This window comes from Branchiostoma floridae, chromosome 15, assembly GCF_000003815.2.
Source record: "Branchiostoma floridae strain S238N-H82 chromosome 15, Bfl_VNyyK, whole genome shotgun sequence".
In the NCBI taxonomy this organism is placed as follows: domain Eukaryota; kingdom Metazoa; phylum Chordata; class Leptocardii; order Amphioxiformes; family Branchiostomatidae; genus Branchiostoma; species Branchiostoma floridae.
This window is the reverse complement of record NC_049993.1, coordinates 9238159-9247851: the sequence shown is the minus strand read 5'-3', so window position 1 is coordinate 9247851 and position 9693 is coordinate 9238159. Positions and strand designations below refer to the sequence as shown.

Sequence of the window (9693 nt, the reverse complement as noted above, 5' to 3'; positions counted from 1 at the left end):
GGTTGTAGAAGCGTCTGTAGGAAAGAGGAATTAGATTGTGTACATAAGAAAGCAAATATAACGAGGCAATGCTGTCTGTGCTGCTGCAAAGCAAGAATGTAAAATTATCAGAGAAAATCTATTGACGTAACACGAAGTATAGTGACTTTCGTGCTGTCAGCAATACAACTGGTCACCGACCAATTGTCAAAGTACATAATCTGCACACATGAAAGTACTATACTATATGTATAATTCTGTTATTATCATAGCTGGGTATGTAGCCATATGTTTAAAGTGAATACCACACAGTGTTTGTACTCTCAATACTGAGCATCATTGTTAGAGAGGAAAGAAGGCACGAAATTGCTTTTGTGGAAAGGGAGTTCCCATCAATTGGCTCAACTAATGAAAAAGCATCCTAGGCAGCGGTCCCTTGGGTGAAGACGAAATCCCTCTGTCGTAATAACACGGAGCAAACGACGTTTATTCTAGCAGGAAGCAGGTCGGGAGATCTTCTGGGGCATATTGCACAAATCGCAAACAACAATTAATTGAAAACTTAGCTAGCGTGAGTGTATCCATATATTGGTTACTCCCTTGCACGATGGATCTCCACGGGAACGTTAAATTCTGTTTGCCTATTCATTTACAATGACATTGTTCGTCCCTGACCCATCCTTCACTAGACAAGGAAGGTTACCGAACCCAGACGTCCAATAATGAGATTTCAAATGGTTGTTTTGATTAGAACTGCTGGTCTGTTGTTTGTCACTCTGTATATGACAGGTCGATTCCGATGGCTCTGAAGATGCTGGTCCAGGACCAGTTATTCTCAATACCTGTTCTACCAGGTTTGTCGGACTATATCATTCACAAAATGGAACGTCCAATAATGAGATTGCAAATGGTTGTTTTGAGTAGAACTGCTGGCTTGTTGTTTGTCATTCTCTAGATGACAAGTCGGTTCTGAAGGCACTACAGATACTGCTAGCTGGTTCAAAGCTTTATTGGTGTGTGTGGTACAAGTTCATCTCGGTACATGTTCTACCAGTTCTGGAGGATTGCATGATTCACAAATTGAAATGTCCAATAATGAGATTTCAAGTGGTCGTTTTGATTAGAACTGCTGGTCTGTTGTTTTTCTCTAGATGACAAACTGATTCTGAAGGCATTCAAGATGCTGGCTCAAAACTTTACAAGTATCTGTTCTTCTCAGTACCTGTTCTACCTGTACCTGTTCTGGGGGATTACATGATTCACAAATTGGAACGTCCAATAATGAGATCCAAACACTTGTTGCTGGTCTGTTGCTCGTCATTCTGTAGATGACAGGCCTGTTCTGGTGGTTCTAGGAAGATGTAAGTTACACAGTGCTCTGATACACACTGAAGATGCTGGTTCAAGGCTATAATAGTACCATTTCTTCTCTATACCGATTATATCAGTAATTGTATTGTCCAACAATGATAATTACAAATAGCTGATAACGTTTAGTACTGTCCTTCTGTCGTTCGTTATTCTATCGGTGACTGATGGGTTTGAAAGATCCAGATTACAGAGTGCTTTTACACACACTGAGGGTTCTACTTCAGGCCTAGAATCGGGTCCACAGGATTATAGCACTAATGAGAGCTTATGGAAGTTGATTTAAAACACAAGCATCGGATCATCTTGATTACCGAATTCTGACACTGGTAATTGTCGTGATTCATAATTTAGCAACCCATGGCCTTTTTCAAATGTCACGGATTTATTTTGTATTAACAGGACTGAATACGAGAGGTAATAAAGATATAAATCATAAAGTCTTGTGATGCAAAATACGCAGTTTGATCACATTTTAGTGAGCAAGTACTTCCATCCTGATGCTTATCATGCTTACTTATTGGTAGGATAAAGATATTGGAAAATTATCCTGGAAACATGAGTTCAACAGCATACTAGTATGTGATAAGATAAACATATGGTTCCAACTAACCTCTAAACGTCCGAATGATTACAGCATATCGAGCAGGAATGTATCGACAGCACGATACAAGACATTAGACTATATATACACCGTCCGTTTACTGTATGTACACACAGTACTTGTAGTTGATCACCAGTAACCACCTTTACAAGTCCCCATCAAAGGACAGTCGTTGCACAGTGGACTTAGTCCATGACCTTTCGAACAAACCTATAAGAGACATGAGGCTTTAATATTGAACTGTTCATTCAGACCACAAGCAGCTAATTCGGTTGACGTTCGTTTATCTATAATTGCTTAGGAGTGAGAAATGCTTTCCATTCATATGTTTTGTTTGTTTATTTTTATTTAACCAGGGATACATGTCGCCTGGCCGGCGTTTTCCAAAGGTCCCTGGGGGAAACCCATGATACACGATGATACTACGCTTATATTGGTAATAGAATATATTCCATTGCATATTTTCTGTCAAAGTGTTGTTAGAACGTAATGAGTATAGGATTTCAAATATTTCCTGATTTTTCAAACGAAATCACTTCTAAGTTCAAGAATTACCTCCTATGGCGGCGCCTCCTTTTTTTGTTGTAACCTGTCACTCAATTTTGTAGGTCAAAGTAATTGACGAATATTGTTTTGAAACCGCATACCTCTATCGACTGATAGCGCGCCATATTTGGCATAAAGCAATTTCAAGGACCCTGTAATTAACGATGCAATTTCCCTTGGTGTGATACGTCGGCAGTGTCGGTCACTTCCGCTGGTAGATTTTGTGATGGAGTTGTTTAACGGGTTGACTCACAACCAGAAAGATCTTTACAAAGTGCAGCTGCAGGGTAGGGAGCGAATTGATGTTAATAATTATCTTGCCTACGTTATCACAGCACTACACTAATATGTTAGGAAGGCACATGAACAGGAAACCTAAAATGTGTTTGACTAAATGTAGCTGTGAAGACGGATTGAAGAAAAAGAGCCACACAGTCGCCATCGTCGTCTACATAATTTCGTTCCTTCCTATGGATGAATGTAATAAAAAATTACTCAAAAACTTTGAATATCAGTTGGTGTAGGCATGCATGTATTCGTGTCGGTATCACACAGAACCATTGCGTGACCTCCCCACAGTCCTGAGGCACCCGGCCTGGCTACTGGTCTCCTGTGGTACTTGGTGCTAGTTGGCAGGCTCTAGCATGTGAGGCAGATGTTATCAGCCCATAACAACGACATGAATATGGGAAACTTTGCACGACAGATCGCCAGCTGAACTTGAACAAGACAAATGTCACAGCTGTGGACTCCGTACGACCAGCAGTTCGTCCCGGAGTGGTCTATAATCTCCTATAAATCACTGCATAAAGCTGACTTTCCATGCTGTGTTCTTTGAAACCACATCGTGATTTGGATACAAAAACATTTCAACAGTTATTAGTTTTTTTTATGGAGTCACGGGCCGGCCAAGGTCTATTTGTACTAACGAGTCGAGGCTACATACATAGTCACTTTGTTGAAGCCGTAATGCAAACCACTCTATAATATAGCCTGTAAAACCCTTTAACATTCCACAAAGAGTAGATTATTCATCACAGAAGCTGCCGTTCCGGGCTGCGCCTGGAAATCCCATACCCATAATATTCAATCAAAGATTTAGTCAAGCTGTTATATAACCTTATGTAGAGTTTCTAGAGTGAACGGAAGCCCCAAGGAGACCATTCAAAATAGCAATTTGTAGAATTACCGAAGCAAGTGCGGTAACTTCGCAGACCCTTTATCAAAGCCTACAGGCCTTGTAACCTTTGTCATTATTTTACTTAATCCTTTATCTCCTGTGAATCTTCAGAAATGTATCTGCAACAGAGCTTGTTTCAACATTATGTTTTGAAACTGTGTGTGTGTGTTGTGCTGACTGCAATGAAACTAATGGCGTGTGGTTAATATGTAGACTGAGATGAAAACTGCAATGATTTCTTCCTCATCAATGTTACTCAATAGACTAAGATACGATAGGAAGGAAGACACTATATCATGCGTTATGCAGAAAATTTATTATTGTATGTAGTGTAACTCGGGCATCAGGTATTTAATATTTTCTTTTAAACCTGAAAAACCGGAAGTGGCGAATTTACGGTGCAGTAGCGAATTTAGGCCCCCCTCCGTTACATGTTTTAAAAGTGGATGTACAGCATCTGTGATTTACTTTGTATTACAGCATGCAATTGCATCAGATTTATTTTCCTCATCTCCTGGAGATTGCAAATGCAGCGGTATATTATCATCTTATGGGTCCGGTTGCCCTTTCCAGACACAAGGTCACACAGCGTGGAGTCAATCGCAGGGATCTACCTATCTGCCTCAATGGCATAAAATCAATAATAGTTACAACCGTAACATTTTTCACATGTAACATAAAACTAATTTCTGCAAAATAAGATGAAGGTTTAACTCTAACTCCTACTTTTACTGAAAACTCGTATATATTTTTTACTGCAAGGGTTGGGACCTTTACAAGGTGGGTGTTCGATTTCCGCCATGATGGATCGAAATGTCAGAGGTCACCGCTTGGGATGCTTAAAGTGTGGCCCCTAGCAGGCTTTATTGTTGGAAACTCGTATCGTAGTGGAATGGATGTGTATGGATGTGCGTGATTATATCTGGGAAGTCTTGTGTGGGGTGATGTGTGACGTTAACCTTTGTTGGCGGGTGCGGGGGGTGATCTTAGTCTCCGCTCGATCTCTGATCTATCGACAGACCCCACGTCCAGGATCTGTGTAAGTTTCCAACATTGCGTTCTGCTCTTGGGATCCATATGACGCTATCAAAGCGCTCTTTAGAAAAAATGAGGCTTAAAACCACACAATAATGTTTCCCGAGGTAGACATTAGTACTCTGTTGATGATCGAAGGGAGTGGAGTTATTCTCCCATGCTTCTTTCCTGACAACTCATAACCCTGATTACCGTGTCCATTTCCCTGGTGTAAGTAAGCGCTATGCCCTGCTCTTAAACTGCCAGATATACTTATCATATTCTTCAGCCATCGTGCCAAAGTTCATCTATGGGTGCTCAGGATTTTCTATGGCATCGGCTCTTATCAACCATCATGGTTATCAACTCCTGCAGCTGCTCTACCATGTCTATGGACCCAGTAGAAAACCAAACAATTAAGATGTTAACTTCACTTTCTAATTCCAACTTTCTCCCCAGAAATACTTCCTAACGGATCTATCATGTTTTTAAAACATCCAACAATCACCATAGCAAACAGAAAATTACAAGCAATACATTGACGTAAATGTATATGCAGAATAAAACATTATCGACACTACAGTCGTCGCCCACAATATGTCGCATGAGTATCAGTATTCATCTATCACACAATATATGCCACGTACAGGAATTTGGGCAACCATTATATTTAGCCCATACAATATTAAATATTGCATATGATAAACATGCACTTTACGACAAAAATATCAGCTGTGTTTACACTTGCAACACCCGACAGGATGTGGGAACAGGACATGTCAATTAAACGGACAAGTTATTATTTATTGTAAACATTTATACGAAGTACATGTTACAATGTGTAAACATTTCCCCGTGCAAGATAATGTATCCGAAATAATTGTCTGCTTGGGATGAAGCGCGTGGAATATTGTGGGCGCGCGTAGTCCAGTGGTTAGCGGCCCTGCCTCTGGAACTAGAAGCCGTGAGTTCGATTCCGGCTGTGTCGCTCACCCGACATGCACGCTACCGGAAAGGGTCGCAGTCCTTAGGACAGGACGTTAAGCCGTGGTCTACTGTTCATTGTGCTTGTCGGAAAGAGCTAGGGGAATTTCCCCGGTACAATGAACCTGTAAATACTGGACATAGTGTCTGTCCTCTCTGTCACGACCAGTGGAAGACTAGCTCTTTATTAGTGAGCTAAAACTGGATCGAGATCACTTTTCCTTTCTTTTTTATTGTAATAGAGATTGGGCCTTTGATATTAGTATACGATCTTTTGTCGTAAACATTGCACACTGCCTCACTTGAAAGAAGCAATGTCGTAGCTTCATCATCGGTACAATCACATCTCTCCCAAAAGCACCACTTCTGTACGCACACAGTTAAAGGCATACAATTTAAACCAACTACCAGAACTATCGCAGAAGCACATGTACCCTGCGCCATTAATCACCCATCATGCCCTTATCGATATTGACCTATCGGCTTCAAATCCGTGTGTCAGCCTCCCGGTTCTGTGGTGTAATTGCTTATTGATCATCTCCTATCTCTCTCAACCGTTAAGCGCCCCCTGACTGTTGAACCGAGATAACTTACCGGTTACAAAACTCTTATTGGCGCAGTAAACCACGGTAGGTCTGACAGATGTGCAACTCGTAAAAGTCTACTTTTTTTCTGTCTCCCAGAGGTTGTAGCTTTCTGGTACCCATGAAAACTCTTCGGACAACCGACTCACAATGTTGGTAGCATTGCCTTATCTTCCTACATCACACTCTTCCATATCATTGAAAAGATACAGTATTACATAACTGCATGATATGCAGCACTAACTTCTTCCTGCATAATGCATTTCATCAGTTGTGTAGACAATCGTTTTGACATACCACACAGGTTATGTAATGTTCTAATCATCATGACTGGTCTAGATGCCCTTATATGACAAGATGGCAACAACAACAACAGACTCCCTCCCTTATGTGTTGGTATATGTGATCCGTACATGGTGTCTGTTTTCTCGGTCACATTCCCATATATCTCCCACGGGAAACCTAAAATCTACTCTCACTAGCCCGGACAGCTGTCCGGGTCTGCTGCTATCGCAAGATATCCCCTTATCGAATTTTTCCTTCATGATGGCGTCAAATAATGCGTCGCTGACGTCAAGCTTCGGGTGCCAGTATGGCGCGGAGAAGCGAACTGGAGTGTGAAGAAATGCTAACAAACGGAACAAATGCTGTTTCTGTCGACATGAAAGAAATTTAACCACTTAAGATCCATATACAACAATTACATTACCTTCTTCTGCATTCCAAAGTATGAGAAGGCTGTATCATGAGTTGCAATGACTGCAAATAATGTGCATATAAATGAGATTTTGAGAATCACATATATGGATTAGTTACGCCGGAAGGCATGACGCCTGTAGATTACATACCACATTAGAGGCACTCATGCTCTTATGCAACATGTCTGCTACGTGAATTTGTCTGCTTAGTATGTTCTTGAGGCTTTTACCATTTTAAAAGCCATTGGAAAATAACCAGGACCTCTAGGACCTAAGCATCCTACAAGATGTTACGCCACGTGTACGTCAGAACTTGTTCTCTTTCAAAGTTTAACTTACTTTCCCCTAGATAGCCCTAACTCTGACGTCACCCCGGTCACTAATTTGTGTTATTGTTGCACAGAAAGTTTCTGGACAATGATGTAGGCAGACGTTTTTGCAGCGTTTTGTAGAATTTACTGCATCATCATCATTGTCATCCTGGTGCAAAAGGTTCATGAGAGATGCAGGCGGCACGTTTACGCCACAACTTGCTCTCTTTCAAATGTTAACTTACTTTCCTCTAGGTAGCCCTAACTCTGACGTCACCCCGTTCACAAATGTGTGTTATTGTTGAACAGAAAGTTTCTAGACAATGATGAGCTACGCTAAGAAACGTCTGTCTAAATCATTGTCATTCTGGCGTAAAAGGTCCCTGAGGGACCAAGGGAGCACGTACAGTGGTAAACTGTATAATTAGCCTAAGCCATGAGCTGCTCTCAGACCCTCCCATCAAGCTGAGATCGAAAGATTGCTGGAGACTCAATAACATGAGGGGAGGCGCAGGTAACCATGCGTGTAGGCACTCAGACGAGACCTGACTTAATCGCCTGTTCCCTTGTGACTCGTGGATGTATGAAAGTCCTCCAGGAGCGCTTGAATATGGCCCAACACATGTTGCTAATCTGTAGCTACCATCTTCCTTTGACGTATTCTTAACAGCAAGGGACATCATAGCGCCGTCTGGACAGACTCATTATCAAGGCCAGATTAATTTAATAAGTGTCATTTCGGTTACGGTTATAAAACAACTGGTGTATGACAACTGGACTATCAACCCACCCATAATGAATAATGAATAAGAATTGCCAAAATAGAAAAAAAAAATGTCCAAGTGTCCAAAAAAGTATTTTCTAGATATGACAGGCACATACAGTATTTCAAGTTAGAGGGACACTACTAGCACTAAAATGGCCTACCTGGCCTATACTAATAACTAGTATAATACAATGGAGACAGACTAGCCTCGTTTTGGTGCAATGACCTTTGGAAATCCATATTGGCCGCCGTAATCGAAATGGCATTTATTGGAGATCGCCAGGCATTGCAGCTGAATCACGTAACATATTCCAAACATTTGAACGAAACAGTTAAAAAGTCTCTGTAAATAATCCAATAATGAAAACTCATTCTGTATTTTCGTTCATGCCCCACACAGGACTCCTTTTAACTTGCTTTCCAGTATGATGCTTAACACAGTTGGGAAAAGCACACAGGAAGTAACCTGTGGAGATTATCTGCCATTAAACATGAAGACGATCAGTTACAACGTACTTAAAGCTTTAAGGCAGTGCCCAGACTACAAATCCTCAGTAGACCTGGTGATATTTAGAATATAAGCACCATTTAACTTGAATCCTATAGGTTACGCCACCATCATCCTTAGACATAATCCTCTGAAACAAAATCCTATTTCAAAATGTCATAGTTTTCATACTGGTATTTGTTTCAAAGATAAGTACTTACATGTACCACAGCACACAAAAATAGATGCTTACCATAGTACAGTTTGTCCACCTATCACGAAGGGGAGCACAAAATATCAAAGCACAAGTTTCAGATGCCTTGCAGCAAACATCACGAAAGAAGTCTCCTCCTATCATACAAAGATTGCTAAGCACTAAAGACATGCTTCTTCGATACATGTAAGTAGACTCATGTGTTATCTGGTGTTACGCTGAATGGCTATACCGGCAACACAGAGACAAAATTAAATCTCCGAAAACTTGCTCTTTTCCCTTGGTAGAATAAAAACTAGGTTGGTAAATTAAAATGTTATTTTCTGCCATTTTACACATAGTTCGTAGATGAAGTAGTGAGTCTCGTTTATGCCGCATTTGAATTAAGCATAGCCCAAGTTATACTTTATGCAAGTTGAAATGATGCAGCAGATCTGCCACAATCTAAGTGGGCACAAATTATAAAAGTAGCATCTACATACAGGAAATAGCAACCCTTATCGCCGAAACTTGAGAGTGCTGGTACCAGCGACTGTGCAAATGCACTTAAGCCTTAAGCCACACTTTAGCTCACACCACACAGCATTGAATCGGCATCTTACAGAGTTGTGCGACGCGAAGATCAAGCCTAGAAAGTGTTTTCGTTGTAATCAAAGCCACCAAAAGCCTAGGATTTATCAATGTGACTCCCTACAACGTTCGTTAATAACCTCTATTTGCTTGCGGTGCCGTTGCAAAGAGCGGGTATGAACTGTACAGTTGGGGGAGCCAGGTGACACAGGTTGTGGCACAGCTGTGCTCTGTAACAGCATTTTTCGGTGCACTTTTGCTAGTGGAGGATCATGAGCATTACCAGCGACAAACCGGAACATTAAGGGCTGTATTCTAGGGGCACTGTTGCTGCCTGTTGCTATTGGGTTGACATTACCGGTAATACTTGGTAGAACTTGGTGGTCAA

At 41.1% G+C, this 9693-nt stretch overlaps 1 protein-coding gene and 1 long non-coding RNA gene across 3 annotated transcripts in view; one reads left to right on the top strand and one right to left on the bottom strand.

The window, feature by feature from the left end:
* The window catches only part of LOC118431375 (cAMP-specific 3',5'-cyclic phosphodiesterase 4C-like), a gene marked incomplete in the record, with an annotated part of 222145 nt that overhangs the window by 60867 nt on the left and 151585 nt on the right, over positions 1-9693 (top strand).
* Positions 1-9693, bottom strand: part of LOC118431452 — a 20308-nt gene continuing 10615 nt past the window's right edge. For both annotated transcript variants that reach the window (XR_004832982.1, XR_004832981.1), the window contains one exon: positions 1-14. This is a non-coding gene — a long non-coding RNA (uncharacterized LOC118431452). The remainder of the gene's footprint in view (positions 15-9693) is intronic.